Source organism: Arachis hypogaea, chromosome 5 (assembly GCF_003086295.3).
Source record: "Arachis hypogaea cultivar Tifrunner chromosome 5, arahy.Tifrunner.gnm2.J5K5, whole genome shotgun sequence".
Taxonomy (NCBI): domain Eukaryota; kingdom Viridiplantae; phylum Streptophyta; class Magnoliopsida; order Fabales; family Fabaceae; genus Arachis; species Arachis hypogaea.
Genome location: NC_092040.1, coordinates 20260346 through 20274658, shown reverse-complemented (window position 1 = coordinate 20274658; position 14313 = coordinate 20260346). Strand labels below are relative to the sequence as shown.

The 14313-nt window shown below is 34.5% G+C and overlaps 1 non-coding gene across 1 annotated transcript; it reads right to left on the bottom strand.

Moving 5' to 3' along the window:
- Positions 1-10985: 10985 nt before the first annotated feature.
- LOC112804959 (small nucleolar RNA R71) lies at positions 10986-11089 on the bottom strand. The gene has a single exon (XR_003203575.1). It is a non-coding gene; the product is annotated as a small nucleolar RNA R71 (small nucleolar RNA).
- Positions 11090-14313: the final 3224 nt, after the last annotated feature.

The window sequence follows — 14313 nt, the reverse complement described above, 5'->3', positions numbered from 1 at the left end:
ATTTTTTGATTTAGTCATACAACGTGATTTTATAGATATTTTTTCATCAACTCTGAACCAAAAAATATTGACATGTTAAATTCAGAAATAAACAAAGATCTAATTGTCTCTAAATTTAAATTGATTAGAATTTTATTTGTTCTTATAATTTTTTAAATAATATTTTTTTAGATTATCTTTTTATTTATTATATTAATATTCTTTTTCTAATAAATTATTAAATATATATAATAAGTATAAACTAATTAATAAATTATTTAAATTTAAAAATATTATTTATTATGAAACTAAATAAATCATTCTCAAATATAATTTTTAAATATATAAATAATAAACATTAAAATTCAGTTAATATATTAATAATAATAATCCTATAATATACTATTAGTATTATGATCTAAATAATTTTTTACAATAAAATAAAAATTAATAAACATATTATTTGATATATAGTAAAATATTTTTTAATAATAACAAATTTAATTTTTTATCTCTTTAAACTAAATTAATAATTCTATTTAATATTTTTATACTAAAATACACTATAAATAAACTATTAATATTATAAATAATGTAACAATTTAAGAACAACTAAGTCCTGCATTCCTCCCATCCGCCTAATAGCCAAACCTGTCAAATTTTTTTATAAACCATTAAAATACATATCTTCGTCAAACATTTTAAAAATAACTAAATCTCAAATTTTAAAGATAACTAATATAAAGATAGACATAAAATTAGTTAGTTCTACTACAATAATATCTTAATTTGACATAACAATATAAATTTATAATATCAATAAATTTCAATATTAGTATCAAAATAGATAACTTTAATTACAATATTAATATTAAAATAGATAAAAATTAATAAATTTTTAGTAAAATTTATATTTCTATTATAATAATACATAATTAAAAATATAATTAATTTAAAAAATAAATAATAAAAAAATAAAAAATAAATTAAATATTTATAAAATTATTTAATTTAAAAATTTATTATATAATTAATCTTTGTCGTATATAACATTAAGAAAATAGTAATAAAAATGGATTGCAACTAAGAGGTTTCGTGTTCAGCAGTAGCACCATAAGAGTGCACTATTATCGAAATAATCAGTAACGAATCCAAAAATTTTATAAGAGAGGGCCAAATTATATAAAATAAATTAAAATAATATAATGAAAAATCAACAAAATATAATTTATAATATATAAGTCAAAATTAATAATTATATTATATAAAAATTAACATTTAACTACATACTTTATAGGATTTTGATATTTTTAAATTTGTTTTGTGATATTTCATATAACTAAAATATCAATTTATCATCTGAAATAAATTTTGAACTATTCTCTTTTTCAATATATACAATCATATAATCTGCTAAAAATTCATCTTTTATCTTATTTTAAAGTCTTATTTTAATATTTTTATTGTGTAAAAAATCTATTTAATTATTACTATTGCCATAGAAAGAGTCAAAATAAGAAATTTTTTATAGTTGTTACATTAATACAAATCTATATTTTTAATAACTTTTTAATTATTTATATATTTATACATTTTTATTTTTTTAACCTAGTTTTTAATTGCTACTAGTATATTATAATACACATTATAATTTATACATATTAAGTTTCTAACATATAAATTTTTTAGTGTGTTAATATATATATATATATATATATATATATATATATATATATATATATATTATATAATAATAATAAACTAATAATATTAATTTTTTTTAAAAAATGGAGGACACGGCTACCTTAGGTCCACGTAAATTCGCCACTCGAAATGGTTAGATCGATTTTTGTCAGTTCTTATCGATTTATGTCGATTTTTATCTTTAAACGATCCAAAAAACGAACCAAATTAGTTTATGATTTTATTTATTAACTTTTTGGTTGAACCGATTAATCCGATTTGATTTTTACAATTTTTTCGTACATATCAAATAAAGAAAAAGAAACAATATTTTAGAATTCTTGATAATATTCACCTATAACAAAAAATTAAAAATAAATTATCCTCCAAATTCAGCAAGGACTTGAAAAATCAAGAAGAACAATTAAAAAAGCTTTTTGAAGGATTGGATTTAAAGTGATTACCTCTAATAAAATTTTTTTATCTATCTTTGTGTTTTCGTAATCTCTTTCTTATTCCTTTTAATTGAAAATTGATCTAACAAAAAAGTATAATGAATATAATGATGGTAGTCATAATATTCGTACTTGCCTAAAGAAATTTATGTAACTATAACTAACTAATTTTTTATTATTTTGCAAGTATATTATTTTTAACAGACAGTCATTCTAATTTGTTTTTAATACTTTTTTATTATATCCATAAATATATATATATATATATATATATATATATATATATTTTTTTTTTCAATCACAGAAATAATAACTTCAAATTCATTACTTTTGGGTGCCTTTTTATACTTTGGAAGGTTCATCACTTTTGGATGCCTTATATGGTTCATCACTTGACATACTCTTGGAAGCAGGTTTGAGGAGCTACAACAAAAATTAAGGCATTGTCATTCGAGACTCCTCTTGATATTGTTCATTTTTTTATTATTTGCTTTTGTTTTTGTATGATTATGTTTTAGGAGATATGATAAGTTTATTATTAATAAAAATTTAAATTTTTTATTTAATAAATATAAATTAAATAGATTAAAAATTTGAAATTTTTATATTTCTAATAATTTTTTAATTTATAATTTTAATATATGTCTTTAAGACAAAATAAAAACTTTTAGTAAATAAAATACTCATAGCCATTCACAATACTTATTAAGGTCTAGTAATAAATGAAATAGTGAAGCATATTTTTTTTGGTGAACTATAGTGAAGCCTATAAATATCCAATACTTTGTGGCTATAATAAAAAATTAGTTTAATTATTTTATTGGTTCTATAATTTTGTAAAATTTTTAATTAGATTTTTATTATTATTATTAATTAAGTTTTTACACTAATTTATTTTTTTAATTGGGTTCTTATATTTTTTTTCTTTTTATTTGAGTCTTTGTATCAAATTTTTTTTAGTTAAATTCTTATACAATTAAGTTAATTACTATCAAAAGAAATCTAATTGAAAAAGAAATTTAGTGCAAAGATCTAATTAAAAAAATATAAAATCTTAATTAAAAATTTTACAAAACTATAAAAACCAACAAAATAATTAAACTTAAAAAATTAGACCAGTCAAAATAAAAAAATGATTCACGCACATGAAGAAAAATGAGCATTGGAATATCAATTTATTACCGATTTAATGACCAATTTATTTTTTAGAAATTCAGTACTATCCAATGTTGGAAATGAGTTTCCTCCCTCCAATTATCCGAATTGAAAAGGTTAACTAATATGTGTCGTATTAAATGACAATAAACCAAACCTGAAAAAAAAAAAAAATCCATGTTGGCTCTTACTAGATTCTTATCCTATCCACGTCACCACTTACAAAATCTTTTGCTTATTTTTGTAGTAGATAATGTTGTCTAGTTGTATGTGGTTTTATTAGACAACGATGAGTTTGGCGTTTCAACAGAAAAAAAAAAAAGAAAAACACAACCAATAGTAAAATATTCGCGAAGTAACTTACAATTTGTTTTATTCAAAAATTTAAATAAATTAAAAGGAATGAAAGGGAATCATCCAAATTTCTAAACTCTGATTTTTTTTTTTAAAAAAGTAATTGGAAAATGCATCTTCTGATTTTTTTCATTTTGCAAAACGGTCTCCAATAAAATTTAAAATACAAAAAGCACCAATTATTATTATGTAATTCATACATCGTACTCCAATATAAAAAAAATTGAGCCGCAAAAAAATAATGTTGGTCTCGAATTCAGAATTTAAGAAAGAAAATGGGACTAAACTATTTATCCAATTTATGTTCTCTTATGTTCAAAGAGAACATGATATATATAGATAACATTATATATATAATTACTAATAAGTGTTCTAAAAAATGTCAAAATAAAAAGACTTTATAAAAACATAAAGGATAATAATATTTCTATCTTAATTTTAATAATATCACTCAATTTTTTTACATGTTGATGAAAAAAATAATAAAAAATATTGTATATAATGACTTTATAAAAAATAATAGGATAATATCCTTGTTTATATCCTGTCCCAACAATTAAAGTCAGGCTCAATAAAGATAAAATACTCAATTCATAAAGGATGTCTTCAATCCGTACCTGACCTATTTAAAGAGTTCAGACACTATAAAGGAGTTCAAGCTCTACTTGCCCAAGCAAGTAAACTACCTCTGCGAATCTCTTCTACTATCTCTATCTCCCCTAAAAGATAAATGCCAACAAACTCCCAAGATAAAGGGAACGGTTATCCATAATAAAGATGGAACTACTCCAACAAAGGTGATTATCGACTATACTATAAATAAACTGACACCCCTCAGGTATACTCACGTTCTAATCTACTAAATATCTGCCCAAATCCCTTTCTAACTTAAACATCAAAATTTCTTGCATGTACCACCCTCACCTCCTTACGAGAAACTCGGACGGTGGCATCTCAACAAAAGAACAAGTCGGACGCTGCCCCTCAAGGAGTTTGGACCTCACGTCCAGACCCAAATCAATGTTTCAGGTAACCTTCGAAACATTGGCGCCATTGCCGGAGACTTGGGATTCAACTCCTAATAATGGCGGACCACCAGTATGAAGACGGACATACAATATCCGAATCTGAACCTGAGTCCTAACTAGAGGGCCATGCCATTATACTTCCTCCACCACTACAAATGCATGTTCTTAACGGAGAAGGTACATCGAGAAATTTCCAACCCAGGTGGATCCAATCAGAAGTCCATCCACTAGTAGAAGAAGTCCCTCTACAAACAACGAAGCTGCTAGAATTGGTTCACGGTCAACGAGAACTATTAGAACAACTTGAACATGAAGCCGAGCGTCAACGGAAAGCAGAACATGAGCTGCCACGAGAAGTACAATGGAAAAGGGAGCTAGAAGAAAAGCCCTTATGACTAGAGGCCAGTCTCTAAAAACGAAGTACCAGAACAGACCGGGAAGAAGCCCCTCAGGAGAGAAGACCCATTCATAAAAGAGATCATGCTGGGTAAAGTTCTTAGGAATTTCAAAAATTTCGACGTAGATCTCTATGACAGAACCTCCGACCTGAGACACCACCTTAACAACTTCGAAAGCCAAATGTATTTAGCTAACGCCTTTGACTCCACCCGCTATAAAGCCTTCTCCACCACTTTGACCAAAGCGACAATGAAATGGTTTGACAACTTACTTCCCAGGTCAGTAACCTGTTTCGATGACCTGGCGAGGAAGTTTCTTACCAGATTTTTCATTCAGAAAGATAAAGTAAAGCATGCCCTAAGCTTGCTAGAAGTCAAGCAAGAGGTCGGAGAAATACTCCAAGACTACATGGAAATGTTCAACAAGGTGTGATTGAAAATCCAGAATTTACCTACCGAAGCGGTGATAATGAGATTGGTTAAGGGTCTTAAAGAATGACCATTCTCTCAATCCATATCCAAGCGACATCCGGCTTTCTTGTACGAAGTACAAGAGCGAGTAGGAAAGCACATCAACATAGAGGAGAACTCCGGATTACGAGAGCCACTCTCGAGATCTAGCCTGCCTTACCCACCTCGAGAAAAGGAAAAATAAGCTAAAAAGAAGGAAGAGTACAATTCGGAAAAGCCTTGCAGATACCATAACTACACCCCCTCTGGGTTGCCCTGGTAAGTGTTTATAGAGAAATATGCCATACCGAAAAACTTTCACCTCCTCGATCAATCAAACACAAAAGGGTGGATGTCAAACAAAATATTGTGAGTATCACAAACTTTATGCACATTCTACCAATGACTGTTATGACTTAAAGAATGTCATAGAAAAATTAGCCAGAGAAGGTCGACTAGACAGGTACCTAACGGATAGGTCAGGGGAGCCAGGGAAGAGAAAGAGAGATGAAGAGAGGGGATGACAAGAATGCCCACCTCAAACTTCCGAGCGACACATACATATGATTAATGAGGGATTTGCTTGAGGAGAAATATCAAAATCATCATGGAGAAAGCATTTAAAAGAGGTGTACCAAGTCGGGGAAGATGTCGAATTTCCCAACTTGCTCACCATCTCGTTCATCAAAGAAGACGCCCAAGGGGTAACACCCGACCTTGATGATCCGGTGGTTATAACCATGATCCTTGCCAACGCCAACCTTCATAGGACCTTCATAGAACAGGGAGAAGAGAGGGTGGTATTGTGTGAAAATGAAGAATGATGGAGGGGTTTATATAGTGGAGGGAGAGGGGTTAGGGTTCAGTCATTTAGGGTGGGTTTAGATGGGGAGGAGATTTTGAATTTGAAGGTAGGTGGGGTTTATGGGGAAGAGTGGATGGATGTGAGTGGTGAAGAGGTGACGGGAAAGAGTGATTGAGGTGATTGGTGAATGATGTTTGGGGAAGAGTGTTATGAAAAGGTGTGAGAAAGAGGGAGAAGGTAGGTGGGGATCCTATGGGGTCCACAGATCCTGAGGTGATCCTGTGGGATCCACAGATCCTGAGGTGTCAAGGATTTCTCATCCCTGCACCCTTTAGGCGTGTAAAATGCCCTCTGTATGCAATCATGGCGTTTAACGCCAAACTGCAGCATGTTTCTGGCGTTAAACGCTACTTCCATGCTTGTTTTGGGCATTCAACGCCAATCTGCAGTATGTTTCTGGCGTTGAACGCCACTTCCATGCTTGTTTCTGGCGTTTAACGCCAGTTTTCCTCAGGGTGCAATCTTGGCGTTTAAATGCCAGACTACTGCTTGTTTCTAGCGTTCAACGCCAGCTTCATGCTCTGTTCTGGCGTTAAACGCCAGCCAGATGCTCCTTACTGGTGTTTAAACGCCAATAAGCTCTTCCTCCAGGGTGTGCTTTTTCTTCTGCTATTTTTGATTTTGTTTTTAATTTTTGCAATTGTTTTGTGACTCCACATGATCATAAACCTAATAAAACATAAAAGAATAATAGAAATATAGATAAATAAAAATTGGGTTGCCTCCTAATAAGCGATTATTTAATGTCAATAGCTTGACAGTGAGCTCTCATGGAGCTTCACAGATCATCAGAGCATTGTTGGGACCTCCCAACACCAAACTTAGAGTTTGACTGTGGGGGCTTTGTTTGACTCTGTATTGAGAGAAGCTTTTCATGCTTCCTCTCCATGGTTGCAGAGGAAGATCCTTGAGCTTTAAACATAAGGTAGTCCCCATTCAATTGAAGGACTAGCTCTCCTCTGTCAACATCAATCACAGCTCTTGCTTTGGCTAGGAAGGGTCTTCCAAAAATGATGGATTCATTCTCATCCTTCCCAGTGTCTAAGATTATGAAATCAGCAGGGATGTAAAGGCCTTTAACCTTTACCAACACGTCCTCTACCAATCCATAAGCTTGTTTTATTGACTTGTCTGCCATCTCTAATGAGATTCTTGCAGCTTGTTGATAAACCCATATTTTATGATATAATTTGTGCTAAATTTAAGTGTTTTATTCAATCCTTCACCCACTTATGCATGTGAAATTGCATGGTTTTACCTTCCCTTCTTTATTATGAGATGTATGTGAAAAACATGTTTTCTAGGCTTTAAAAGTATTAATTTTAATTATCTTTTACTGCCATTCGATGCCGTGATTCGTGTGTTGAGTAATTTCAGATCTTCTAAGGCAGGAATGACTTAAAGGATGAAAAGGAAACATGTGAAAATGGAAGGAAAGCGTAAAACGGAGTTTTTGAAGAAACTGGCAGCGACGCGATCGCATGGACGACGCGGCCTCATGCCGGCGTGAAATGGCAATGACGCGATCACATGATTGGCGCGATCGCGCGCCACAAGCGAAACACATATGATGCGGACGCATGACTGAAGCGACCGCGTGATAAGGAAAATTCCACATGACGCGACCGCGTGACCCACGTGGACGCGTGACAGAGGCCACGCACCAGAAATTACAGAAAGCGATCCCAGTGATGCCAAGGCATCTAGGGCTAGTTTCACTAGCATTTTTCTGTTAGTTTTAGATGTTTTATGCATTTTCTTGAGCTTAAAGTAACCAAGAATGGTTAAATGAATAACAAAGCAATGAACCATCCAAACAGTATGATTTTGATGCAAATTCCATGAGTTTTTAGTTATATTACTTGAATGCTATGAATGGAAGATTTCTCATGAAATTTTGCAAGACTTTGATGCAGTTGTTTGGATGATTTCAGGGAAGAAGAGGCTAGACAAGGAAGCAACAAAATCAATAAAGGAAGCTTGAATACCACATGTGGAGTTTAAGTTCCAGTTTAAGCTTAAACTGGAACTTAAACTGCCAAGCCATATAATGCTGGGAACTATCAGTGGCGTTTAAGCTCCAGTTTAAGCTTAAACTGGAGCTTAAACGCCAAAATCATGAAAGCTGAGGAAAAGCTGAAAGTGGCGTTTAACCTCCAGTTTAACCTTAAACTGGAAGTTAAACGCCAGAATTGAGAAATGCACCAGGGAGCATTCCCACGTTTAAGCTCCAGTTTAACCTTAAACTGGAGCTTAAACGTGTTCGACCAAATTCACACTCCAGGGTTGCTTTCTTCATTTCCACGTTTAAGCTCCAGTTTAAGCTTAAACTGGAGCTTAAACGTGTTCGACCATTCCACACTCCGGGGTTGTTTTCTTCCATTTCCACGTTTAAGCTTCAGTTTAACCTTAAACTGAAGCTTAAACGTGTTCGACTACTTTACCCTCCAGGGTTGCTTTCTTCCATTTCCACGTTTAAGCTTCAGTTTAACCTTAAACTGAAACTTAAACTGCAACTTAAACACCACTATTTGAAAAGGTTTCTGGGCCAAAGATATTGCAGTTTAAGTTAGCATTTGAGCACAAACATTAACTTAAACGTACTCTGGTATGAAACCCAATTGAATATCATGGTTTATGGGATTGGGCCTGAAGAATTGATGAGTCTGGAATTTCAATTTGTTGAGTCATGTGTCATTACTTGATTATCACTAAGTTGGCTCAATGAATGTTACAGAATTGGATCAGCAGCCTCATCAGGATTATGGATCATAAACCCAAAGCAAAAGGAAATCAGGAAAGGGCCTCAAAGCCCAAGAAACACAACAGAAGCTCAATTTAGAAAGTGTATAAATAGGATAGAATTTAAGTTAGATAGGACTTTTTGGATCATTTTTCTAGTTTTGATACTTTTAGGTAATTGAATTCAGAGCTATGACTCACTAAACCCCCTTTCATTGGGTTAGGGAGCTCTATTGTAATTCAATGAATCAATAATAGTTTTTATCTTCTTCTTCAATCTTTTCTCTTGAATTTTGTTAGAAAGCTTCTCGAATCTAATTCCATTGGTTAGTTGTCTTGGGAAAGAAACTATCCATAATTGGAATCCTTCGGAACCTTGGGAAAGGAATGGAGGATTCATGCTAGAGAAGCTTTCTCACAGTGAATTGGATTGGGGTTTGGATGGATATTGTGACATGTAATCCTACCAAATTGTGGTTCATGAAACTGTGTGGTATAATCAGTGATCGAGCATCATCTCTTCTTATGAACATTTAAACCAAAGGATTGGGAATTTGTTTGTTTTTAGAGAGAATTGGTGAGCCAAGGGATTGGGATCCAATCATATAAGATTGCCAAGCAAAATTCAATGAATGCATTGGTTGAGGAAGGGATAAAAATGTTTTGATTCGGAGATCTCAATATCTCCTGAACCCCAATGAATTCCCCATTTCTGATCTACCACTTTCTCTTTACATTCTGCAATTAAATTCATGCAATCATCCCGATTCCTTTTTAATTTCAGCAATTTAGCTTCTCGCTCTTTAATTCATGCAATTTAACATTCCGCAATTCTCATCTAAATCTTGATTCCGCTCAACTAGAACACACTTCTAATCCGAATTGCTCACTCAACCAATCCTTGTGGGATTCGACCTCACTCTATTGTGAGTTTTTACTTGACGATAACCGGTGCACTTGCCGGAAGGAATTTTTGCCGATCGTGCAATTTCCTAAAATCGCAGCATCAAGTTTATGGTGCCGTTGCCGGGGATTGGTTTTCGATTGACAATTCTCAAATTGGAAGTTAACTAGATTGAGCATTTTTCTTGTTTTGTTAATTCAGTTCAAGTTACTTGTTGAATTTTAATTTCTGCACTCTATTACTTGCTTTCTTTCTTTATGCCTTTAAATTCAAGCAACTAACTCACTGACTCACTAACTATTTGAATTAATTCCTCAACTGCTCTAACCATACTCTTCCATTAACCAAGAGTATTTCACTTGTTTGTTGCCTGTGCTGTGTTCTTGTATGACAGGTAGGAGAGGAGAGACATCAACTCCTCCATATACCGAACCAGAGAGGACCCTTCATAAACTTAGAAGGGAAGCAAGAGGGAAGAGAGTACTGAGAGAAGAAGAATCTGAAGGAGAATCTGAGGACAATTTTGAGGAAGCTCTAGATCTCAACATGGATAGAGAAGTTCAACACCATGAGAGAGCTGATGGAAACAATGCCATTCCCGAGAGGAGGGTTCTTGGTTCATACATAAACCCAACCTCTGGGAATTGTGGTAGCAGCATTCAGAAACCACCCATTCAGGCCAACAATTTTGAACTCAAACCACAACTAATATCACTGGTGGAGAATCATTGTTCATTTGGTGGGAGTGCTAATGAAGATCCAAACCAACATCTCACAAAATTCCTGAGAATTTGTGACACTGTGAAGTCCAATGGAGTCCAGGAAGATGCCTATAAACTGCTCTTGTTCCCATTTTCACTTAGGGACAAGGCAGCTAAGTGGCTGGAATCATTCCCAAGGGGGGGCCTAACAACCTGGGATGAGGTGGAAAGCAAGTTTCTGGCACGTTTCTACCCCCCACAAAAGGTCAATAGGCTTCGATCTGAGGTTCAGACTTTTAGACAACAAGATGGTGAAACTCTCTACGAGGCATGGGAGAGGTTCAAGGATTTGACAAGGAAATGCCCACCAGACATGTTCCATGACTGGGTGCAATTGCATATTTTCTATGATGGACTTTCTTATGAATCAAGGAAGGCTGTAGACCATTCATCAGGAGGTTCATTGAACAGGAAAAAGACTGTGGAAGAAGCCATTGAAGTGATTGAGACAGTGGCTGAGAATGAGTACTACTATGCTTCAGAGAGACACAACACTAAAGGAGTCATGGAGCTGAACCATGTTGATACAATTCTAGCCCAAAACAAGGTGTTTGCCAAGCAACTAGCAGAGCTCACCAGGAAATTAGAAACAAAGCAAGTGGCTGCAATACACACACAAGATCAAGAGGAAGTAAGCACCGAAGGAGGTGATTGGGAAGAGGCCAATTATGTGGGAAATCAACAAAGGCAACCATATGATCCACATTCCAACACTTACAACCCAGGCTGGAAAAACCACCCAAACTTTGAGTGGGGAAACCAGCAAACCCAACCACAAAACCACAAACCTTACAACCCCAACCAACATAACAATTCCACATACCAAAACTCCAACCAAAGATCATACCAAGCCACACAAAACACTTACTCCCAACCACCATATCATGGCCAAAATAATCAACCTGCCCAACCTAATCCGAACCAACAATTTCAAGATCAATTAAACAGGATAGAAGGAATGCTTGCAAACATGGGTCAGGACATAAGTGAGTTGAAAAGCTTTAGGGATGATGTGAGATCTACCTTAAGGAACCATGGTGAAAAACTCAAGAGGATGGAGTCTCGAGTAGGAGAGCTATCTCAACAGGCCCCTAAGTCAACTGCAGTGTTCCCTAGTGACACAGAAAAGAATCCTAAAGGGGAACAAAAGGGAGAGAGATGGGAAGAATGCAAGGCCATCACCATATTGAAGGAAGTCTCAGAAGAAGAAGGAATCAGACCCTCAAAACAGGAGCCAGAAATCTTGAAGGAAGGTGTGGAAGAAGCTAAGCAGGAAAGTGAAACTGAGCAAGCCAAGGAACTGCAAAATAAAGGCATGCTGGAAACATACCAACCAAAAGCACCATTTCCTCAGAGGTTAGGAGGAGGTGAAAAAGGGAAAACATATTCAAGGTTTTTAGAGACATTTAAGTCTCTCCATATCAATATTCCCTTTCTTGAGATTCTCCAGCAGATGCCTACACATATCAAGTATTTGAAGGAATTGCTGAGCAAGAAAAGAGTTTTGAAGGGAGGACAAACTGTAATAATGAACAAAGAATGCAGTGCCCTCATCAAGAAGGACATAGTCTCTAAGAAAACAGACCCAGGAAGTTTTCATATCCCCTGCATCATAGGGGAAACAAAAATTGACAGAGGATTCTGTGATCTAGGAGCTAGCATAAATGTGATGCCTCTGACTCTTATGAAGAGGCTACAACTGAATGAGGTGAGATCCACTGATGTAATCATACAACTGGCTGACAAAACTCAAAAGCAAGCTGAAGGGGTAGTTGAGAATGTGCTGGTGAAAGTGGAAAATTATTTCTTCCCCACAGACTTTGTCATTTTGGACATGGAGGAAAGCTACTTACACCCTATCATTCTGGGAAGGCCATTTCTAGCCACTGCTAGAGCGCTCATAGATGTAGAACAAGGAGAGCTAATTTTGAGAATACATGATGAACAGCTCATTTTCCATGTTTTCAAACCTGCATCTGAGCCTGAACCAGAACCTGAAAAGCCTAAGGATGATAGTAGCCATCTGTGTTTGGAGGAAAGCAATCCAGCAGCTGAAACTCTGAAACAGTCCTTGGAAGGCAAACAAGAATTGCAAGAGTTAAAGCCACAAGAATCAATAGAAACAGCTCAGAAGGATCCTCCTGGCATAAGGGTCAATAAAGAAATCCTCAAGAGAGAGGGAAGAATTGTAAAGAAATTGCCAAGAGGGTGGAGAAACAAGAAAATTCCCACTGAAGGTTTCTCTCCGGGAGATAAAGTGATATCAAGTCATTATCTGCCAATCCCACCTGGCCTCAAAACCATTCCTTCCCAGCTCCCTCAAGTGTTCACAATCAGGAAAGTTCTTTCTATGGAACATTTGGAAATCATGAAGGAATCAAATGGGGACGTTTTCATAGTGAGAGGAGAGGACATCAAGCACTACAATCCACCCTAACAAGGGACAACCGTCAAGCTAATGACGTTAAAGAAGCGCTTGTTGGGAGGCAACCCAACCTGAGGTAATACTCCTTTGCTGTTTCTTTTATTTGTTTCAATAAAAAGGTGAAGTAGTTTCTGTGCATTGCAAAGAATTAAGTTTGGTGTTTCACACCAAACAATGAATTCGTGGATCAATAATTCAAAGGGGAATGTGTGACTCTAAGTTTGGTGTTCCACCATACAGATCAACTGAACACAACAACCTTTGAATTATATGAAAGGAACAACCATTCTAAGCAATCACAGAAATGCTTAAAATCCTTAGCAGCAACTTCATTCCAAGGAGAATTCAAGGATTCAAAGAGCAGAGGAGTAAGTAGGAGACTAAGTTTGGTGTTCACACACCAACTTAAGACTCAGACACTTGCCCATACATAGTGATCTAACCACTCAAGTGCTTGAGAAGCAAGCAACTTCATCACTCTTTGCAGGAAAGGAAACAAGGATCTTAGAAAGAACATGAAGCAACAACTAGGAGAAGAAGGAGAAATCAAATTGTTTCCTGGCAACAAAGAGAAAACAAGAAATTTCACAAGGTGGTGTTGTTCCTTGACCATTCTTTAAAAGGCAAACAAAAGCATGCTTGTTCTGGTTTAAACTGTAATTGTTGAATCTTTCTGGAATGTGAAGTTTTTAGTATGAGTGTTGGTTTACTGCTTTGAATAAAGTGAATGCCTAGATGTTTGGATATAACTTCACCTTCTTAAACAAATGCTTTCCATGCTTGTTCTGTTTCCAAAAATAAAAGAAAAGTTTGAACAAAAGTAACTTGGCTCATTTAGTGACAAATCAAGTAGAATTAAGTGGTGGTATGCATGCTTGATTGTTTAGTCAGCTCACTGGAAATTGAGTGTAGAATTATCATTTTTGTGTAGAAGTTTGAATACTGTCTATGGATCTTGATGAATAAATGTCTTTGGCCATGAAAAAGAAAGAAAAAGAAGAAGAAAAAGCCACTGAAAAAGGGCAACCAAAAAGCAAAAAAAATTGAGAGAATAAGCTAGGCACCAATGGTTTGAACTTCTGAGACAAATGCCTGTGGTGTTTATGTATTAAGG